Source organism: Diuraphis noxia, unplaced genomic scaffold (assembly GCF_037042655.1).
Source record: "Diuraphis noxia isolate RWA-SAM2 unplaced genomic scaffold, SU_Dnox_SAM2 contig0001, whole genome shotgun sequence".
Lineage (NCBI taxonomy): Eukaryota > Metazoa > Arthropoda > Insecta > Hemiptera > Aphididae > Diuraphis > Diuraphis noxia.
Genome location: NW_028301711.1, coordinates 72238418 through 72263605, shown reverse-complemented (window position 1 = coordinate 72263605; position 25188 = coordinate 72238418). Strand labels below are relative to the sequence as shown.

General features: G+C 32.6%; 3 pseudogenes; 1 reads left to right on the top strand and 2 right to left on the bottom strand.

The window, feature by feature from the left end:
- Window positions 1–7693: 7693 nt before the first annotated feature.
- LOC149061613 (uncharacterized) lies at window positions 7694–9776 on the bottom strand (annotated as a pseudogene).
- LOC149061614 (uncharacterized) lies at window positions 8045–9230 on the top strand (annotated as a pseudogene).
- A 7080-nt stretch (window positions 9777–16856) lies between the features above and the next one.
- LOC107170747 (uncharacterized) overlaps window positions 16857–25188 on the bottom strand; it is a 29633-nt pseudogene continuing 21301 nt past the window's right edge.

Sequence of the window (25188 nt, the reverse complement as noted above, 5' to 3'; positions counted from 1 at the left end):
GATAATATGATTATTATAGTGTTTGTGTTGGTAGACAGTAGTTAGTTCGTCTCGACGACCCATCGTGTGCGGAGTAGCCCGATGTCGAGTTTTTATTTATATGTTTCTTTGATATATTTTTATATTTTGTCATACGTTAATTTTTTATTTAAATAAAGGTTTTTGTGCCGCTGTGCAATAATTATTTATATGCAATATTAATTAATTTATCATTAATCCTGACCGTGACGCCCCTACAGATTCAGAAGTGGATTCGTTAGGTATTATAAACTACGCGTGTTCGACGACAGTAAAGTTAATTCATTTTTTTATTGTGATATTTGTTAAAATCTGTCGAATCGTATAATACATATGTGTGAATTGGTACAACAAGATGAGTTGTGCGAATACAGACTCTAACGTGGATTCCATGCGGTTGTTACGTAATGGAAAGGCCCTTCCGCCAAACAAGGTAAACGATGGGGATAGTGCACCTAACCTACAAACGGTACAAACGTCTAGCGGTGAGGACCAACAGTCGCACAGTTCAAATAATGATCCAACGGTTGGTAACAGTGACGATGATTTACCATAGATAATATATACATGGATAGGACATACCATGTATTCAAGTGTGACCGAAGAGCATACTAGTTACCAAAATGGTTAATTAAAATTAAGGTGTGGTATCAACCATAGGTGATAACGAAAACGCAATTTTTGGCGCACATCAAAGAGAAAAATCTGGATAGTGATATTATTTATTATTTGTATTTTGCGTTAAGTTGCTTATAAGTTATAACATGTTCGATAGTTTACATTTAATTGGTCAAAGAAATATTAAATAACTGTTAAAAAAATTATTGGTGTTTAAATAAAATTAATTTAGTGAACTTTTATCTAATTTTTGATTGTTCGTTCATTTTTTTTATTTCGTGAAACATTCTGATGTCCAAGTATTTGTATATCACTAAATTTGTTAACTTACTGGTCTCTAAGAGTATTTTAATAAATAATATTAATAAATAAATAAATAATGAATTAAGATGAAATTAATAATTGTATTGATTCAAAAATTGGCACAAATCAGATTGATGTTATTTATCATAAACCAGTATCTGTAACCGCATATAACCAATATGGTAACGAGTAGACTCTTCACTCACAGCATACCGTGTATAATAGGTATAGGGATGTCCTATCCATTTATATATTATCTATGTGATTTACGAACCGCGTTATCGGAGCTGATGATACAGAACAGAATGCTGTTGGAGCGTTTATCACAACAACAAAACAATAATAATCCGGTATCAACTAATAAGAGTATTGACTCGCCTACGACTGTTAACGCTCGCAATGGATATTTTGTTATGCCAGATTTTAATAACTCGCTAACCGAATTCTCGGGGCGAGAAGCAAGCCAAGAAGCCCAATTATGGATCGATTCGGTCGAAAGTGTCGCCAAGATCCATGGATGGCCAGAAAGTTTTAAAATGGAAATTGTTCGGACTAAGCTAGTTGGCCCGTCTCGCAACTGGTACATTGGCCGTACATTCATAATATATCATGGAGTAGCTTTGTCGACCAATTTAAGAATACTTTTATTGGACATACACTTGATACCGTCGATAAAGTTCGTATTATGTCTAATCGTGTTCAAGTGAAAAACGAATGTGTGTTTGAATATTTCCACCACAAGTCTAGACTGTGTCGCGAAATTGGATTGTCGTTCCGTGAAGAGAAACGTCAGATCGTCGAGGGTCTATATTCTCGTGAGCTCTGTAATTATTTGTTGGCACGTGATCACTTCAATGAAAACGAGCTTTTGTCTGATCTACGTGCATTCGATTCTGTGAACGCTGCGCGTAATACTCGTTTTCGAGTGGGAGAGTATAATAAAACCTCAGGTGATGGTGACAACAAAGGTAACCAGAATAAATCATATCGACATTCGACAACGAATCATCGTCCAGCAGTAGGAGAAGCAACCAAGGCACAACCACCGGCAACATCACCGAATACCCATAAGCAGAGAGAATTGTCACAAGTTACATGTTTTAATTGTAAAGCACTTGGACACTTCGCGAATGTGTGCCCAACCCGTACCTGTCAAAGATGTCACAACTTGGGTCACTCGGAGCGGAGGTGCCCTAACTCTCGGAGTAGCCAGCAGAGCGATGGAGTTGGTGAGAATGTATCATTATTAGAGAGATCACCCCAATGCATTGTACCCCCTTATATGATAAGTATTACTATTAAATACCCGAACGGTGTTTTGTCTGATGTAACTGCACTTGTTGATACTGGTAGCCCCGTTAGTCTTTTAAAGTCCACTGTTGTTAATTATGTATCCGGAGTTGTACCTCCTAAGTCTGATCTAGTTGGTATTAACCAATCTAAACTTAGTGTAGTTGACCAATTCTCTGCTGACATTTTACACCCTGATCTTGACATTCCTATTAATATAAATTTTCATGTGGTGCCCAACGTTACTATTAAGAGTGACTGTTTGTTAGGGCGCAACTTTTTATCTCACCCTCGTATAACTTTGAGTGTTGAAAATGGACAATTTTTAATTAATTTTAAGAAAAAAAGTGTCAACATTTCTTTTGAAGAAATTTTATCTATTAATTTTAAAAATGAATCGAATAGTGATTTAGATATTGATTTAAATATAGAAAACAAATTACCAGAAAATGTTAAATTAAAAGTTAAACAAATTTTCAAAAATTCATATTTGACTGGTAGTGGTATTGTAAATGATGATAATAGTATACACCCAGAAATGATTATTCAGTTAAAAAGTGATAAGCAGTTTTATTTCAGACCACGACGTCTCTCCTTTTATGAAAAAGAGTGCCTTCAAAAAATATTAGACAATATGTTGAGTAAAAAAATTATTAGGCCTAGTAAATCTGAATACAGCAGCCCTATAGTTCTAGTAAAAAAGAAAAACGGTGACTATAGATTATGTATTGATTATCGTGAGCTTAATAAGTATATAATAAAGGATAGGTTTCCCCTTCCGTTGATAGATGATAATATATATTTGTTAAAAGGGAAAAAATACTTTACTTGTCTGGACCTCAAGGATGGCTTTCATCATGTTAATATTGCTAAAGATTCGGTAAAGTACACCTCATTCATAACACCTTTAGGCCAATTTGAATTTTTAAAAATGCCCTTTGGGTTGGCCACGGGTCCCTCGTGTTTTAGTAGATTTATTCAAGACATATTTAGTGAATTTATTCGGAAAAAAAAAGTAATCGTGTATTTTGATGACATTAAGATTTTTTCATGTAGCTGATAATGATTCAATAATTAAAGGTGATAAATTGGGTAAAATTCAACCTCTATAATTTTGAAATTAATAAATATTAAAAAAAAATTAAGGTACCTGGAGAAAATATTGTGATTGATGAAACCATGATTCCACTTAGAGGTAGACTAATATTTAAACAGTAGGTACATACCAAATAAGTGCAAATAACACTTCTAAATATGGTGTTAAATTATTTAAAATATGTGATAATATAAGTTACACATATGATTGTATTATTTATAGTGGTAAAAATACAACCACAACATGTTCTGAAATAACTACTGCAACTAAAGTAGTTTTACAACTTATGAATGATTACCTATATAAAGGAAGGACATTAATTATTCATAATTATTATACTAGTTTAAATCGTACCCATATATTACTAAGTTAAAATACTCATATGGTTGGTACTTAAAGGAAAAATGCAAAAGAATTTCCAAAAGATATAACAAATGCCTATTGTGTTCATATAACAAATAAATAAAAATAAAAATAAACATAATAATAAAAATAAAAATCATAACAACTCATTGAGAACAAATTATTTCGAAAAATAATATAAACTTTTTAAATATGGGTTTAAATAAGACACTTAAAATTAAGATATAAATAATAGTTTATATATTTCCATCTATTTAGATATATTATTAGAGAAACTATAATATGATTAAAATTTTGTTTTATCAAGTATAGATTTTTCTTATAAGTATTTTAATGTTTTTTATTTTATATAGATTTTAGAATCTGAGCGAAGCGATGAATGTATTTATTTTACCATGATGTGTTTTTTTTTTTTTATGTCTGTCATCACGTTTTGGGGCAGTAAAAGTGATTCGATTTTTGACTTCAGTACCTCGTTCGATCAGAAAGTGAACCTAGTTGGTACTTTGGGGGGGAGGGGGGGGGGGGTGGTCAAGAGTAAAAATTTTCGGGATAAACAAACTAAAAATTTAGGGAAAAACGGGAAATTTTACGCACAATCAATTTTCGACAAAATCAATTTTGGTTTTTGATATAACTTTAAAACAAATGACCATATATACATGAAATTTTCACCAAATGTATATATAAATATATTCTATTCATCTTGCAATTTTCAAAAATACTCGACTTAAGTTGAACTGTTCATAGGCATATGTTTATTTAAATTAATATCGATAAAAATTTATTTTTTAGGTAGAAAATCTTGAAAATTGAATACAGGTTTTAAACATATTGTTACAATAGCAGTTGAAAAATCTAGTTGGTACTCTGGGGGGGTCAAAAGTTCAAAATTCTTAATACTTTTCTAAATAATCGAGAAAAACAAACTAAAAATAAATTAAGGGAAAAACGGGAAATTTTACGCACACTCATTTTTTCGAAAAAATCGATTTTGGTTTTTGATGTAACTTTAAAACGAATGACCATAGATACATGAAATTTTCACTGAATGTTTGTGTAGGTATATCTATCCACCATGCAATTTTCAAATTTTTGTGCTTAAGTTGAATTATTCATAGGCATTTGAAATTTTCGATCATTATAAGTTTTTTTTAAATTAATATCTTTAAAAATGTATTTGTTAGGCAGAAAAGCTTGAAAATTGAATACAAGGCTCTTAACATATTGTTACAATAGCAGTTGAGAAAAATTACGCAAAACCAGTTTTCGACCAAATCGATTTTTTTATATGGTTGTAATTCAAAAACTAATCACTGTAAATATACTTGAAATTTTTACCTAATATTTATGTTAGTGTTATCTATATACAGTTTAATTTTCAAAAATTTTCGACTATTTTGAGATATTTATAGACGACTGAAATTTTCAATTGGTCTGAAAATTTTTTTTTGAAGTGTCGATAAAAATTTTTTGCCCCTATCAAAATACTTGAAAATTTAATACAAAGTTCCTCATAAGTTATATTTATAGTGATTAAAAAATTATAAGAATACATAGGTAACCACAATTTTTTTTTTATTAGTATTTAAAGTTCAAAAATTCGTCAAAACCATGAATATTTGCAAATTAGTTTTAAGTTGAAAAATCATAACATTTTTTGCGTTTATAACTAAGGATTAAAAATACAAAACTAAGTTTTCCATAAGTTTTCCTTCAAGTAGCTATAGAGAAAACTCTAAGCTTCATTATAGGAAAAATTTTAAGTGCGTTTGAATTTTAAATTTTTACGAAATAGCGTAACGATACCGATTTATCCTCAAACGATTTTAAACATTTGTTATTATTCAAAAAGTATTAGTCATAGATGCTTGAAAAATTTTACCAGTTATTTAGATTGGCATTTTCTTTACATGATTTAATTTTCAAAATATTTTGACACTTTTTGAGGTATTTATAAATAACTGAAATATTCAATTTTTCTAAAAATTTTTTTTTTAAGTGCCGATAAAATTTTTATGGCCGTATCAAAATACTTGAAAATTTAATTCAAAGTTCCTCATAAGTTATTCTTATAGTGATTAAAAAATTATAAAAATACATAGGCACGATTTTTTTTTATTAGCATTTGAAGTTCAAATATTGACTTAAAACGTAAAAATTACGGCAATTTTCAAATTATCTTAGATTAAAATTCATAAAAGTTTTTCTTTTTAATTCTAAGATTTGAGAATTTAATACAAGGCTCATAATATAGTTTTGCAATAGCAGTTGAAAAATAAAAGAAATATATAGCCACATTTTTTTTTACATGCATTCAAATTTTAATTTTGACAACATACGTAAAAATCACGAAAATTCGTAAATTATTTTATTCTAGAAATTCATAAAATTTTTTCCTTTTATACCTAAGATTTGAAAATTTAATACAAGGTTCCTTATGAGTTGTTCTTATTGTAGCTTAAAAAAAATTTAAAATCGTGAGTCACAATTTTTTTTAATAAGCGTTTATGGTTCAAAATTTTACGAAATCTGTCGAAAACGCGAAAATTTATTTTAAACATTTGTTATTATTCAAAAAAAATAAGTCGTAGATACTTGAAAATTTTTTCAGTTATTTAGATTGGCATTTTCTTTACATGATTTAATTTTTAAAATATTTTGACTTTTTTTGAGGTATTTATAAACAACTGAAATTTTGGCTTAAGTTTAACTATTCATAGGTATATGCAATTTGCAATCATTATTAGTTTTTTTTAAAATTAAAATCGATAAAAATTTATTTTTTAGCTAGAAAATCTTGAAAATTTAATACAAGGCTCTTAACATATTATTACAATAGCAGTTGAAAAATAAAAGAAGTTCATAGTTACAATTTTTTTTTATAAGCATTCAAATTTTGAATTTTGACAAAATACGTTAAAATCACGAAAATTCGCAATCATTTTAAGCTAGAAATTCATAAAAAATTTCTTTTTAAATCTAAGATTTGAAAATTTAATACAAGATTCCTTACAAATTTGTCAATCTTTATAACAAAAAAAATGTAATGCAAAAATGTAAATTAAATTTTTGTAAGCATTTGAATTTCAAATATTGACAAAAATTCGTCAAAACCATGAATATTTGCGAATTATTTTGTAGTTCAAAATTCATAATATTGTTTGTATTTTTATCTAAGGTTATAAAATTCAACAATAAGTTTTCCATAAGTTTTGCTTCAAATAGCTATAGAGAAAATTTGATGCGTCATTATAGGAAAAATGTTTTGAGCGTTTGATTTTTAAATTTTTATGAAATCGCGTAATGATAACGATTTATCCTCAAATCAGGTATTCGTATATCTATGATAATATAAGGTATTATGAATTATGATAACTACATGATAACTACACTAATTGATTAACCATGCCTTATGCAAAATGCGTCTTAATTGAAAAATAAAATATTTGCTTCAAAATAGAATATATGGCAATATTTAAATATAATATATCTTAGACTGACAAATCATCTCCGTTCAGAATCGTTTTTCGTATATACAATGATACCTATTATTACATTCAAATTTAATCCCATCCATTACAGTAACCTACTGTACAGCAGAGTGACATCCACGACTTACCCGCCTTTTTTTGTATTGAATGTCAATTTTATTCATTACGACATTTTTATTAGGATTTTTTACTAAGATTTGATTTCCATTTTGATTTGTTTTTTACAAACGATTATTTTATTAAATATAGATTCGTACTATTTAATCAATATTTTTTTGTATGTAGATTTTTTTATCAAATTAAAATTTTGTTATCAAATAATAAACAATATAATGCACTATAATGAAGTGTAGTTTTCAAGGAGATTTCCGTAAGATGCATTATACCATAAACGAAGATTAATTGGATCACGGAAAGAAAGAGTTGTCAATACTATGATGAATAAAAAACTGAGCCTTCTGTATTTATTCGAGAAGAAGCTGCTGTATTTATGAGAGAAGGTAATTTATCTTCATCTTGCAAATGTTTCAAATTTATTTGCAATTTCGAGCCACATTTGTGTTGATGGTTGAGGCATACATTCATCTTTCAATCTATTCCATATAGCCTCACAAACTTGAGTAACAAATCCAGAAATAGTAGAAATTCCTAGACGATATTCATGGTATAATTCCGCAAAAGAACATCCACTGGCAAGGTATCTGCATAAGAATTAGAACCAAATAATTTAGGTATCGTATTGAGGTATTCGGGGGAAAAAAAGTCTTAATTTAAAACTTTTTATTATGTGTAAATTTCATAGTTTTAAATTTTTGAACAATTTACCTCCCTGTATAATATGTATATTGTAATGTAATTAATAATGGTGTAACACTTTTTTTGACATAGGTATCTATAACCCCATATATATATATATATATATATATATATATATATAATATATATAACCTAACCTATCCGTTTAATAATTAAATAAAATACTACACTAAATATTTTAAACTATGTATGTTAAATAAAAAATTAAAGTATATAATATATAGCAATAAAAGTAATTGACATTTGACTTTATCTTAAAAATAATGTAGATTCTTAGTGGGTACATTTGAGAGGTCTTTCTTAACTTATTTTTAACTAAAAATTGAAATTTTGTAAATATTATTGAAAATGGATAAAATAAATAGTATATATGCATATACATTTTTTAATAATTAAAAAATGCATGATATAGTTTTAAATTTAAAGCACGCATAAATACCTGTATATTTTTATGTACGATTATTTTTTTAGGAATAAATTTACAACGCAAATGGAAAAGTTTACGTGATTGTTTTTCAAGAGAATTGAGCAGAATTAAAAAACTTAAATCTGGGTCTGAAACTTCCAGAAAAAATCCATACGTTTACTACAATCAGTTATTATTTTTAAAACTAATTATTCAAAATAAACCTACAGAAACAAATATACTACCAGATGCCGATGAAAGTGGAGATGATTTAGGAGGTTCTTTTAATACTAATGTATTGAATAACGAACCTAGTTCTAAGAAAAAAAAGGTTAATCAAAGAAATTCCGTTGAAAATGAAATAATTAACGCATTACACCAAAGCGTAGAACTTCGTAAAGAACAAACGAAAAACTATGAAGAAGACGCCGATAGATTGTTTTTATTATCTTTATTAAAGCCTTTGAAAGAAATACCTGAGCATTTACGTTTTTCAGTTAAAATGGATTTAATGAAAGTAATAAACAATGCTCAAATTAATATGCAATCAGCTTCTTTAAGTATGTCTCATCATCCTCAACAATATAATCTTAGCAGCCAAAATGTAATGTCTCCATATACAAGTTATCATCCTATATATCAAACAACCCAACTACATTCAGATACAAATTATCAAAGAGTTTTACAAAATCAATTCAATAGTCAAATAAGATCTACATCTGTAACACAACATCAGTCAAGTACTTCAACTCCACTGCCCTCGCCAAGCTATGCTTCAACATAAAATTCTACAGACTCATTTATACAGACAGATATATTCAACTAAAATAAATTATAATACTAAAAGTACACCATCTAATTTTAAAATAGATAGTGATTATGTATTGTATTTTAATATTTCTATGTTTTTAATTTGTAATAGGTATTTTTATAATAAGGGTATTATAATATAAGTTTTGTATTTGACATTCATCTTTAAAATAAAAATGTTTTAAGAAGATCAATATTATAGTTTATTAACAGCTTGTACGTATACACGTAACACGTAAGTATTTATTAAACAAAATTATACTTTACCTTAAAGTTATGACTAATTTTTCAAGAGGTGAAATACATTCTCTCATATTTGTTTGTTGACCCGTTAAATCGCCTTGAAGTTGTTCCATTAATTTATCAAATGAACTAACAGACATTCTTAAATAATTAAAAAATTTGTCTTCATATTTTCTTAAATCATTATAAAATAAATTGAATAGACCTTTCGTAGAACGATCAGAAAGTAGTGGGTGTACCCAATATTTTCTATTTTTTTTCGTTTACGTACTACACGACTGTACAGATAAGCTACACATGCAACCTCTTCGACTTCCATTTTGGAACTAAACTAAAATTATATTAAATTCTATCGAAAATTAAAAATCACAGAGGCGCTTCTGGAAGCATGAACTGTGGCGATGCTTTTCTGGTGGCGCGACCATGATGGCGCAGCCATGGTGGCTTCGTGAAAGAGCTCTTATACGATTCGTAATGTAGATTATTTATATTTAAATTTTATTTATTTTAATTGTTATTCAAATTTCAATGATGTGCATGCCAATTGCCTATATAATATATTATATGTTATATTGTATAGATTATTAAAATACACAATTGTTTTGGAATCGTGTACCAATTATTATGTAAAAATTGTAATAATATATGGTATTCACTATTCAGCCACATCGTACAAATATATTGATTTAAATAAAATGCATGTTATTTATATATATTTATTTATTAATTGATACATATATGTATGTACAAAAATGGAATTAGTAAAAAGGTACAATTTAGTACAATAGGTAAAAGGTACTGGTACTAGTTCAAACTGTTAATAAAAGCTCAAATATATTGCTACTACCTACCAACCCAAGTCCCAAGTTACTTGGGCCAGTTGGGCCAAGTCGTAGGGACACCCAAGTCCCAAATATCCAAACAAAAAATCTTAATTATATTTATGTAGGTACCCATATTATAATATATAAGAAAAAAAAATTAAATATTAAGTATGGTGTAGAGAAGATAGATCTATAATAGAGAATTGAATATATTATCAATTAAAATAATTAAATAATATACATAATAATAATTAATAATACTTATAAATTGATAATATTCTATTTTTAATTCTCATTTAGATACCTACCTAATTGGTTATTTACTTGTACCATCTAAAGAACTTTATTAAATTATTTACCAAGTAATATAATAATATATAATAATATATAAATATAAATACGCAAACAATTTACATAATAGGTTATGTATTATGTAATATGTATATTAATTAATAATAATAATTATTAGTTTTAGCTTGAAGATGCCATTTGCTCAATTATTGCAAAAACTAAAATACAAAAAAAAAATTATTATTTTTAATATTAGATGAGCTAAGGGCAGTTCGTGTCCAGACACCGTAGTGGTTACACGCATATTTCGTGATACGTTTAATAGCTCTCGATAGCAGTGAGTAAATCAGCAATTACGACGTGGAATTCACCATACGGTAAAGTATCTATTTTATCTAAGCACAAAGTCCACCATTATAATTACCGTATCGCGATCCAAACCCGCGTCTACGGGCGATAAGCCCGCTATCGTACACTAATAGCCACACTCCCCGATCATAATGAACTCATCATCATCTAGGCGTGCGCTCGCTAAATCATCAACTTCTAGCACACACACTGCTAATACGCAAACCAATAACAATAAATCAATCTCGAATACAAATAATAACCGCATACAGAGCGTTTCAAATCAATCTAACACTTCAAATGAAGTTTTTTCGGACAACGAAAATGATGATTTTCAAACAGTCAAAAACAAGTCTAAACGAATCCTCTTTTCAACCAGTTCAACTGAAAAAGCCGAGATAAAGAAATCTAAGCCTGTCTTTGTTAGCACAAATAGATATAATTCTCTTTATACTCATGACATTGTAAATTCTGCCGAAACTTCTGATATGCCTATAATCAACTCAAATAAACCGGAAGCTCAAATCAGTCATTCTCCGTTGCCCCCTCCGATATTCATACGCAACGTTAACGATTTCATCGAAGTTCGTAATCATTTAATAAAATCGATTGGTCCTCAAAACTTCAGCTTCAAATCATCAGCCAATAATTTAAAAATTAGCACCACCAACTCTGACTCATACAGAGAAGTCATTAAATATTTAAAACAAGATAAAGCAGAATACCATACCTACCAAGCCCGCGAAGACAAAGCTTTTCGTATTGTGTTTTCGTATTTACACCCCACAACTCCAACCTCAGAAGTTGGCGTCGCTATTGAAAAACTCGGCTACTCAGTCCGTCAAGTCACGAATATTATTCATAAAACTACCAAACGCCCCCTTCCAATATTTTTTGTTGACCTAGAACCTGCCCAAATAAACAATGAGATATTCAAACAAACATCATTACTCCACACCAAAATAACGGTCGAAGAGCCCCATAAAAAAAAGAAATCATTCAATGCTCCAACTGTCAGGAGTACGGACACTCCAAAAGTTATTGTGCTCATCCTCCTAGATGTGTTCGCTGCGCCGATTTCCACCCTACCCAACAGTGCACTAAATCAAAAGATACACCTATACCTGTGCCTTGTGTGGAGGTGATCACACAGAGAATTACCGTGGCTGTTCAGTCCACAAGAGCCTACAACGTCTCAATCTAAAGTCAAACTCAAATTCTAAAAATGATGTAAACTATAACACTAATGTAAACAAACAGGGGATTCAATCCAGTGTAAGGACCCTTTCCACCCCACCTAACATAACTGATGATAAAACTTTTCCTAACCTTACCCAAAATCCTCAGATCCAAAATAACTCAAATAAAACTGAACCCCAATCCAATCTTCCCGATATCATATCAAATAATCAATTATCATCCTTCTTGATAGAATTCAAACAAATCATTAATCTCCTAATTCAATTACTTACCACTGTCATTAATAAATTAATTATAAATAATGATAAATAAACAAATTAACAATAAAAATCTTAAAATCATTCTCTGAAATGCTAACGGCCTTAAACAAAAAGAACCAGAACTATTAAACTTTCTTTTAGACAATCAAATTGATGCAGCTCTTATCACTGAAACCCACTATACAAACAATTCTAAACATTTCTTTCCTGGCTACAATGTTTACAGTACCAATCACCCTGATGGGACGTCTCATGCTGGTTCCGCTATCTGAATATCATCTTCAATCCAACATTATCCCCTACCGTGCTTTCAATTCCCCACTATCCAAGCAACAAACGTTTCAATTTCAATAAATCATATTCCTATAATTATCTCGGCAGTCTACTGTCCTCCTCAGCCAAGTATATCACAGTTACTTCTAAATCAATTTTTATCCTCATTAGATCACACCTTCATAGCTGGTGGTGATTTTAATACTAAACACCTATTATGGGGTAGTCGTGTTGAAAACCCCAAAGGTCGTATTTTCTTCAATTCCATACAAATGAACAAGCTCTCAGTAATTTCCCCCCCTGGTCCAACCTACTGGCCAACTCATCAAAACAGACAACCTGATTTACTTGATTATTTTATAACGTTAATCCCAAACCATATAAATCACAGCATCCAAAATGTATGTGATCTGTCTTTTGACCACTCTTCAGTCCTGCTAAACATCATGAAACCACCAATTCTTATTTCTCCTCGTCCCTCCCTTTCCAAAGTTCCAGTCAACTGGAACCTTTTTTCCACGTCGTTAGCAAACAATACAAACTTAAAAATTTCACTTAAGTCTTGCAACGAAATAGAATCCGCAGCTCAAAATTTAGTCAGCTCAATCCAATCAGCAGTCTATGAGTGTTCCTATCCTCCTAACCCGAATTGTCACCCTAAATCCAAACACAACGATTATCTTTTACCCCCTGATATAAAAGCTTTAATTGCTGAAAAACGCAGGACACGCTCCCGATGGCAAAGATCTAGACTACCTTCCGACAAATCAACCCTCAATAATCTATCAAATACCATCGATAAATTAATCCAAAAATATAAAAACGATCTTTTTGACTAAAAATTTAAACTTCTAAATATGCATGATGGATCTTTATGGAAAACCACGAAAAGCTTGCTCAAAATAAAAAAATTCTCTAGTCCCATTAAAAAAGCCGACGGTTCGCTTGCATGTTCAGATCTTGAGAAAGCAAATCTTTTTGGGGAACATCTCTCAAATATTTTCAAACCTTACCAAAACATTATTCCTAATACCGCTCATTTAGATAAAATAAATAAATTTATTGATGCCCCATTCCCTAACCTATGTCTCGTCCCATCATCAATCATGTCTCTCCGAATGAAATTTCTAATATTATACAAAGGTTAAAGCCCAACAAATCCCCTGGGCATGACTTGATAACGAATAAAATCTTAAAACACCTCCCCAAAAAAACAATTGTCTGCTTACATATATATTCAACTCTATGTTAAGATTGTCTTACTTTCCTACCATCTGGAAACTATCCATCATAATTCTCATACCCAAACCAGGTAAACCCCTTAATGTACCAATTTCATATAGACCTATAAGCCTACTTCCAACTTTAGGTAAATTATTTGAGAAAGTCGCTTTGAAAAGGCTAAGACCAATCACAGAAACACAAAAAATAATACCCAATGTCCAATTCGGATTTCGTGCGAAAAATTCCACAATTCAACAAGTTCATAGGCTAGTTGACACAATCTCTTCCTCTTTTGAGAATAAAAAATACTGCCCAGGAATATTCCTTGACGTGGCGCAAGCCTTTGATAGGGTCTGGCACACTGGTCTGCTATATAAAATTAAACAATTTCTTCCCGCGCCACTCTATACCTATTAATTCGATCCTACCTCGAACATCGTACCTTCAAAGTTCGTCACGGTAATTCTCTTTCTTCCCTTTTTCCAATCCAAGCTAGAGTCCCTCAAGGTAACGATCTTTCTCCTGACCTATACAACATCTTCACATCAGATATCCCCATAACTCAAAACACGCTCTTAGCCACCTACGCCGATGATACCTCCATCTTATCCCCAAATAATAGCTCAGAAGAAGCATTCAATGCTCTATTGTATTTTATTATGTACAGATTGTAAATGTTATTTTGTTGATAAAAAAAAAAAAAGATGAGCTAAGGACACTGTCCTTAGGACAGACAAATTTAATATAAAATTACTCGGGTGTGATGAACATGTAAATGCATTAACCAAAAATATAATAACATTTTATTTACATTCCAGAATGTATTTTGTATGTGAGAAAAAAATAAAAAACAAAAAAACTTAGCTAAGCACTTATAAGCAGTCTAAACTCGTATTATAACACTGTATTACTGTAACATATAATTGTTAAAATATAATACTTTTAAAATAAAACTTCCTTTATAAAATCTAAATTAAATTGTACATCATTGAATAGAATTATTACTTACAAATAATTCTTACTTGGTTAATATCCTAAATTCTTAACTAATAGTATCGAAAACGACAAAAATATATATAATTTTTGTTATTTTACATTTTTACATTAAAAACAATGTAATCACAATATAAAAACCGGCCTTCAGGTGAATGGTGGCGCTACCTACCATACTGCCGAGACAATTTGCGACCGGAATATGTACAAGTGGTGTCACCTTATCTTCTCTACATCGTGCCCGGAATCTAACAACTCGGAGTTAGTAGTTACCGAACGGTAGTGCGGAGTTAACTCCGCGTTCCCGAATGACGTTGGATAATAATTTTTTTGTAGAGTTAACTAGAGTTGAGTTTTCGAACGCACCCTAGAACGAACCGCCACTACATATAATATATATTGCGCAACCACGTTCTTTTTGATTAGACCTATGTGAAAAAAATCATTGAGTTTCTTTTTTTCAAAAGTTCTTAATTAAAAATTGTCGGTTATTATAATAATGTGTATTTTTACACACCACAGATCACTGACTACGCCTTCCTCTTCAGCTTGCTTAGTGCCCATACAGTGTATTTTATAAATGTGACCCCTGTACTATACTTAATAAAATTCATATATCTTCACTCCGCTGGTTAATTAGTAACAAATATTGTATATTCCTACTGAGGTCTCATATTATATGAATTCTTTAATTATTTTAAAACTTTTTTTTCTGGACATTTAGTTTAGTTGATAATTATTATGTAATATTATAGTTTATGATCACCTCCACCGACCTCACACTATTTTTAATTTGCATATAACTTTCCATTTTCATTCACTTTAAAATTTTTCTTCACAATAAAATGAAATATTTCCTTCAGGAAGTTTATCAAACCTAATACCAATCCCGCTTTTTATAATAATATGATCAAGGCTGGGCATTAACGAGTTAAAAAGTTATAGTTAAGTTACTTTTAACTAAGTTATTTAACGAGTTACTTTTATTTTCAAAAGTAACTTCCAGCTTAACGAGTTTCTTTTTTTTTTAAACAACTTCTAACTGAACGAGTTAATTTATTAATTTGTCCTAATATAAATTTCATAAATTTAAAATTATATTTTGATTTTTATAACTTATTGATATTATATATATAAAAATAATAATTGTGGGAATAACCAAATACTTTACAATATGAATGTGAGTGTTTTGCATTATTTCTATATTTGAAATTTCAATAGATATTAGAATAACGTGTATAAGTACAACTATCTACCTATATAAAATTTGGGAAACGATTTACGAGTAATAATAATAGTATTAGATAATAATATTTTATTTTATTCTGCTTATTCGCAGAAAATATGTATATATATATATATATATTATATATATACACATATAATATATTATTATAAAACAAAAATGTTATAGGACTATAATAGGGGTAATCATTATATTGAGAAAAGAAAAACATATTAATTAATTTCCTTGTATACAGAGATAATATACTCTTATTAATTTAATGTTAGATTTTATAATTGATTGAAGTATGTAAGTAGTACTTACTAAGTACCTACTGTAATTAATACAATTACATATGTTTATTGAAAATAGTTAGACTTCCATTATAATGTGTTATTTGTTAAGATTTGATAAAAATGTATGATAATTTATTGTACATGAAAAATAAAATTAACTTATTTTTAACTAAATTAAGTTACTTTTTTTTCAAATTAACTTTTAACTTTTAACGAGTTAAATAAATAAGAAAACTAACTTTTAACTTTTAACTTAACTTACATTTTTCTGTATTAACTTAACTTAACGAATTAAAATAATTAGTTAACTTGCCCAGCCTTGAATATGATTATAGAATGTATATTTTTATATTAAAATTACACTTTTTCGCATGTTACACAATATTAAATAATACCGAAATACTGCATCTGATTTAGATATCTCTCAGATATGAATTTTTCAGGTTTGATTATTTATTTATTTTATTATCTGCTCTCGATGTGGTCCATTGTCGATTTCTTATCAACGCTTGCTCGCGTTTTTCTTTTGCTTGCTCTTCGGGTTTTCCCGCTTTTCCATAGTACCATACGTCCTGTATGCCTTCGGAAGTTCATTTTCTTTATACAGTTGGTCACTGAAATATATTCTCCTTAGCCGGCAATTGGCGTGCACTTTGATGCAAACTGTCTCTTTATAGGTCGTCTTAAAACTGGTGATTGTGAATTCAGCCAAGTTCATGTGCAGTAGATTCCAACCCATGTTCATAATAACCGGCATCGTGATCATGAACGTGCTTAACTTTTTAGTTGCATGGTAACTGCTCATGCGTAATCGTCGGCGAATGTTTTCGCTGTCCAAAATCTGTTTACCCATACATTTGATGGAAAAAAATAAATATTAGACGGTACAGAGAATATATAAAGTCAACAATTTTGAATCTTTTTTTTAGTAGTAGTATATTTTTTACACACTCGCGCATGTGCATTGGATTTTTAAAAATTAATTTTGCTTCTTTATTATTATCGTGAATTTTTTACTTTTTTTAGAATATTTTAGAAAAATCTTAAAAATTGGTTTATTTACATTGCCAAGTACATTAAATATGGACTAGTGTTGTAATAATAGTAATTTAATATCAGGTTACAAGCTCATTTGTGAATGAAGCTATTAGCTATTAATTATTAGCTAGTTATTAATTAGGGGTAAGATTTTTATTTAGACTAATAATAGATCGACTGTCTGTTATGTCCACGAATTGAGTTATTCTTGATCAAATGGAACAACTTTTTTTGCATAACATAATGCATTCAATTTTACATTTAGACTAACTGAACCCTTGCACTTCGTAGCTCATTAAAAATCCTACCTCTTATATGTATTAAGCTGTGTGTTAATTGCCCGTCTTGATTATGAATATTGAATATGAATTGGTATAATTAATGAAAAAAATAACACAAAAAAAGTGTTTATTATTCTAATGCATTATGATTACAAAATTCTTTGTTTTTTCTTTGCACGTACCCATCAGTACGTATATTCGTTCTGCCGTAATCGATAAACATAAGACCTAAACTTTTGTATAAAATAAACTTAAAACAAACAAAAGAATCCATAATTAATAAAAAAAAAGCTCGGTATGAATAAAGTTTTATTATTATCTTCGATTAATTACACATGATGTTGCTTACTTACAAAACAGAGTTTTCCTGAAATGCTGTCTATTTATAAGGTTTCATTTTGATATTGACAGATATATATAGTTATACAAAGATTACGGTTTTCCAAAGCGCATACACTTGACGTATAATTGTCCTAGTCCATGCCCGAAACAGGAAAACTCCAAGTTTAATCCGCAAACTTCAAACGACTGGCCTTGCGATTGATTTATAGTCATCGCAAAGGCCAGATGCACTGGAAATTGTATACGTTTAAAAACGGATGGTAAATTATTTGGAATTATCGGTATATACGGGATTAATACCTACTCTCTTTTGTATTTTCCTTTTATGATTATTGCCTTATTCATAATCTTTTTCACATTCAGTCTTGTTCCATTGCACAGTCGAGGTTGATTAATGTTACACAGCATGATGACAACTGATCCTAATATTAACTGCAAATTTTGAGGTGGTAATCCAGGCAATTCCAGTGAATGACTCCGTGGGATAGTTGACTATATCATTCCAGTGCGAATCGTTCTCGAGTAAATTTAATGGTTGACATGCCTTACGGTAAATCGCACACAGCTATCCATTAACTGTTCTCAATTGTTTAAACGATATCGTAGTGATGTGGATTTTACGTAAAAAAATTTTTTGGTAATTTACCGTGTAAATTTACCAAATTTACGGTAAAATTGGTAAATTTTATTAAAATTCAAATTATAGCGTACCTGTTGAATTTTTTCACAATATAATGTAAAGTTGGCAAGATTAATATAAAATAAAGTATTAGTATTTAATCCCTTTATTAATAATAATAATTAATAATTTATCATAGTAAAATTATTTTACTAAAATATAAAATAAAAATAATTTTAATGTTTCAAAAAAAATAAAAATAAAAATAAACTTATAGTATAATGAAAACAGCATGTGTCCTATCACCACCTATCCAGCACCTATCACCTGTGTATTAATAACTTCGTAACGTATTAAACAGTACCAGTAACCGCGTACACCATATCACAATAATTCGTATCACGTAACTGTCGTTATCATTTTATAAAAATCCTAATTTGTATTATAATCCTAATATCTTGATAAAAAATACAAAGACAGCAACTTTACAAATAAAGTGGTCACTCAACTGTTTGAGTGGTAAAAAAAATGTAAATTGTAAATTGTTTTTTGTAAATTTACGGTAAATTTACTTTACCGGTAAAATTGTACATGGTAAATTTACGAGACTCACATCACTACGATATCGGACTAAGAATATTCACCGACAACAGCTGCAAATAATAACATTCTTCGTTATTTAGATGTACTGTGTAGATACGACTTAGAGCGTCTGAATCAAATACATTTGGATGTCCTTCAACTGGTGTTTCTTGTTTTCGACGCTGAAACGATTTCGATGATGCATTCCATGTGTAATAGCGTGCCGTGTCAGCATACAGAAAAGTGTGAGCAAAATCATCAGTTTGACAGAATTTGAAGAAAATTGTTAATGTTGTCGACGGTGGACGTGCCGCTCTGTCTGCCACGTTCGATTCATTAAAATAAACTCGTTGACAAACGAGTTCTAAATGTTCTCTAGTCAGTTCTAAATGAACTGCTAAATGGACTATTGTAGAGTGTCTTTCGTGGATCGCAATTGAAAAGATATGCAAAATTCTGGTACTGTGATACTTTGTCATTTGCATTGGTTACAGTGAAGACGGCCATATCGCTACCTTTGTTCATATATTTAAATATGTACTTTATCGACTTCACAGAGTTACAATATTCCACATTGAAGAGAGTCTCAAAAGCTTTGGACAATATTGGCGAGTATAACTCGATACAATGATTGTCTACTTCAACATTTTTTCGTCTTACTTTCACAATTACCGATCGCCCATTTTCCGCAACTGATCGCCGACGATACAATGGGTATTCATCATTTTCCGTTATGGTTTCAGTAATCAGGTCTTTTGGGTATCGCTTGGAACACTTGCCGTCGACCATACAGGTTGAATTGTAGTTGAAAACTCCGCAAGGTCCATGTATCATGTGTTTGGTAACTATTGCATACAATTTTGGGTCAACTGTTTCATTAGAAATTTCAGCTGAAATTATGGAATCAATCTCATCTGGTCTTATTTTGTCCACTAACTAGACTAAAATGTGCGCGTGTTGCAGATTACGCTTTTGTCATTCTATTGAGTACCTACATACAACAACGGACTTAGCCATACACGCGATACTTTATGAAGAAATGCATGAGAGATTTTAATTTTTGTTTAAAAACTCTGGCAGTGATGTCATGTCTATCAACTGGTCTTTGGCTATGTAATTAAAAAACTATAATTTTCTCTATTTCATTATGTCGTGCTTGCTGTTGTTGTGTTTGATTTGCACGAACTCGTTGCATTCTAAGCCTATCAACTTCGTTGTCACTCACTAAAGAACGCAATTCTGACATAGCAATACGACCAACTTCTTGATCTGTATCTCTCTGGTCATCGGCGCAGTTAGCATGTCAGGTAGCTTTTCACACATTTGATTGAATGCGACGACCTATGTCAGGTAGTCTTCTCCTTGGTATTGTAAATTGTAATTAATCAAAATGAGAAAAGTGTTCGCGTACTTAGCAGTAACGTGTCACTATAACAAAAGAGAACATAACTTGAAATCTCACTATGACTAAGGATCACCGAAGTAAAGAAAATTATCACGTACGTAGCGGTTATTATCACTCACAAAGATAAAAGGATGGACTCTTTGTCTGAGGTATCGATCGACATAAAGGATGGACATCGACATAGATGCTAGATCGCCATATTAGTTAACAACTTTCATATTATTAATCTACATCTAAACACATAAAAATATAAAAAATAATAAAACTTTGATATTCATTGACCTTTTAAGCCTTTTTTGGACTTCCACAAATAATTCAAGACCAAAATTAGCCAAATCGGTCCGGCCGTTCTCGAGTTTTAGCGAAATATAGATTTTTGAAAAACATGAATTTGAAATGGTATTCATTTTATGAATGTTTTCAATTATTTGATGAATTGTAAATTTATTTTTTAATATGATCTTTATTACCTATACATTATTCATTTTTTTCTTTAGTAAGACGTGTACTTCTTTCACAGTAGCATTTTTATAAAGTGTAAGAAGTGTAAGTGCTAAGTTATGTCAATTTGTCGAAGAAATTTATTATTTTCCAGTGATGTTCTTAAAACAAATTTTTAGTATTTTAGTATTTATAATTTTAAAATCCATTTTATAGCTCAAGTGTTATACTAGTTAAGAGTACGTTTTTATATAGGGTGTTTCATTAAGAACACTAGATTTAATTTGACTGACATTTTTTGTTTTGTATATTGGCTGGCTTGTTTCTTTTATAATTGTTATCTATAAACTCTCCCGTTCTGTTTGTAACCATGGCACGAGATAATAATATTCTGTGACCATGGTGCGACACGGAAATATTCCAGCAAGTGATAGCAAATTTTGTGATCCGAACAGAAGCTTGCCAGCGAAGCCGAGGTGGACATATATATGTTGGATGTGATATTCCACTCTTAAATCGAAGGATATATATTACAGGTTGATATAATTTTTTTTGATAAAGTTATAACAATTAAATCCGGCTTTCTTAACGAAACACTTATATGTTAGTGTTTTACGAAAGTTCAATTTCTTTGGCAAGTTATGCGCATATAATATTGACACGGTCCGCAACGGCAACCAGTACAAAGTACAGGTGCCGCAGCGACCTGTCTACGCTCTTGTCAACCGCCACCACGGGATACGACCGCGCGATAGTCGACTCTCCCGCCGCGCCGCAACGGCACAAGACGTGACGGGAAGACAAGTCGCGCCGGACGCGTACCGGCCGCCGCCGGCCTCTCTCTCGTTCACCGATGTCCGTGTGATACACACCGACGTATACCCGCCGACACTTTGTACGTCAATATACACTTTCATATGCACATAATTCTATCGTCAATCAATAAACGTGGTAATCCCACATTTCATCATCATTAGTGACCAACTGTGTTTTGTTTGTTCTTCTTTTACACCGTCACACCAACCTCACCACCATACGTTAGCGACCGGTCTTCCGCGGATCACCACCTTCATCGTCGCCGCCAAAGCCGCGTCAAAATGGCTCTCCGGCGGGGAATCGAACCCCGGTCTCCCGTGTGACAGGCGGGGATACTTACCACTATACTACGGGACGGGAAAAAATTGTGCATTAGACAGCAACGTAGTTCGGTATTTCGTCAAAACGAACAGCCTAGTGCCTACTACGACAATTTATTCACAACACCTATAGGCACCCAGTCACAGACCCCCAACCTACACCACCCCACCACCGAACACACTCATCTCACCGGTGACACGCGTGTTCAACCACAACCGGCTTATGGGGAGGCACAGGTGTAGGGATAAAGGCAACAGAGACACGGGTGTTCAACTACACGGGTGTTCAACTACACGGGTGACGGGGACACAAGCGCACACGCTACTCACACACCCGCATTAGGTCAGTCTGCGCAAGTAGAGCATCGGATAAGCACAGTGACAAACGATAGGGACAGTGTGGTAATGGCGGTTAACACCGACTACCAAACAGTCTGTCGCGGTTCAGAACCAGTTGTCCCGCACTACCGATTGCAATACAAATAATAACGTCACGCGAACACGACCGGACAAAATTCCGACCCTCACGGTCGAACTCGAATTTCCGTCAGGCTTCGTAACTGCCTTATTAGATTCGCAGGCATGAAAATCGTATGTAAGCCCAACCGTAGCCCGTAAATACTGCAAAACAACCCTCCACGGACCACCGAACAAAGTCCGAATGGCGGACGGTCACACTGCATCAACCAGTGGCACCTCTACATTCGAAGCTAGAATAGGGGCGCTCGATATAAAATTCGAAGCAACTATTCTAGACAACCTTTATTGCGACGCGTTACTAGGACATGACTTTCTTGTCAACAATGAAGTCTCTTGGGATTACGCCGCGTGCATAATTCATATGGGTAAACAGATTCGTACGTCGACATGTTGGAAAGGGAAGACGCAACCACCCGCCACCAGACCCGACCTATCGCAATTAGAATTTGGTAACGACACCGAATCGCGCGTAAAACTTACCGCGGTATTAAATAAATACGCGGTAGTGTTCACCGACAAAGTAGGACGTACCAAACTAATTGAACACGAAATTTTGTTAAAATACCCATCACCAATCGCGCTAAAACCATACCCGTACCCACAGCAGAAGCAAACGGCTATCGACGACATGGTGCGCGATATGGAAATCTAGGGGCTCGTAGAACCTAGCACTTCGCCGTGGGCCGTATCAGTAGTACTGGCAAAGAAAAAAGACGGCTCATTTCGTCTCTGTGTCGACTGCAGGATGCTCAATGAAGTAACGGAGTCTGACGCGTACCCAATAACAGATCTTAACAAAATGATTAGGCAAATGCGGGGCGCAAAAGTATTTTGTATTCTCGATCTTAGGAGTGGTTACTGGCAAGTACCACTATAAAAATACGCACGAAAATACACTGCTTTCCGGACACGTAAAGGTCTATTTCAGTTCCGGGTCCTGCCAATCGGTCTCAAGAATAGTCCGATGACTTTCGTAAGACTCATGAACGAAGTCATGAGTCATGAGTGGGTACCAAGATGATTTCGTACAAGTATACCTAGACGATATAGTAATATTTTCACGGGACGAGTACGAACACCAATGCCACCTAGACAAGGTTCTCAAACGTCTTAAGAGGGTTGGGCTAACGTGCAACACAAAAAAATGTAAAATCAGTTTACGCGAAATTTCATTTTTGGGGCACATTGTAGATTAGGAGCGCATCCAAAAACAACCGGAAAAATTAGTCTGCCTCGAAAATTTTCCAGTTCCAAAAAATTTTAAGGACGTACGTAAATTTTTAGGCGTGTGCAACTGGTACAACCAGTTCGTAGACAACTACGCAGTCACCATAGCACCCCTAACAAATTTATTGAAACAGTGAGTAAGGTGGAAGTGGATCAATGTAGAACAACGCGCGTTTATGTCAATTAAGAACGTGCTAGTCACATCTCCGAAATTATCGCCACCCGATTATAGTAAACCGTTTTGTCTACAAACTGACGCAAGCGAGATTGGAGCCGGTGCAGTTCTTTTTCAACGGGGTGACAGCCCGGAGGAAAGACGCATAGTGTCCTACGCGAGCAAAAAGTTTAGTGAGACACAAACACGGTACGTCGCGGTCGAACGCGAGTGCCTAGCTATAATCTGGGTGACAGACAAATTTTGTCCATACCTAGAAACCCGACGTTTCGAACTCCTAACCGACAACTCAGCACTAACGTAGTTACACAGAGCTAAAGACAAAAATTCTAAATTAACACGTTGGTCACTACAACTAGCTAATTTAGACTTTATTACGATACACGTCCCGGGAAAACAAAACGAAGCACCTGATTTGGTATCTCAGGATCCGGTACTCGGCACCCCCATAGACGAAGACCTGCTTGGGGAAAAATTGATAGGCCCACCCACAACGCCGACGACCAATGTTAACTTCGAAAGGGACCACATCTTCTCTATACACGACAACCACGTTAGGGACGACACACCACTCACCGCAACCACACTCGGAAAGTGGCAGTCCGAGGACGCTACGATCTGCAATATGGTTGCCAGCCTCACGTTAGGCGGTCCAACACGAAACACACGGAGTGCCAAAACGAAAATTGACACACATGTCTTTTTGGACGGCTTTTTACGTGTGAACAACGCGGATTCAGCCGTCGTGGACGCGTGGCTAGCCGCACTAGGCCTGTCGCTGGAGGAGCTGCCGGAGATACAGTACGACAACAGGTCGTTCTTCACTCCGGCCGGGTCCCCCAACCGTCCGTAAAACGAACGGGGAAGGCAAGCCTACCTCAAGCGCGCGCAAGAGGTAGAGCAAGCCAACCCGTTCACGACGGGACGACGGTACAAATGTACCCCGGCGGCGGTTTGGCGGGGGAGTATGACACGGTCCGCAACGGCAACCAGTACAAATTACAGGTGCCGCAGTGACCTGTCTACGTTCTTGTCAACCGCCACCACGGGATACGACCGCGCGATAGTCGA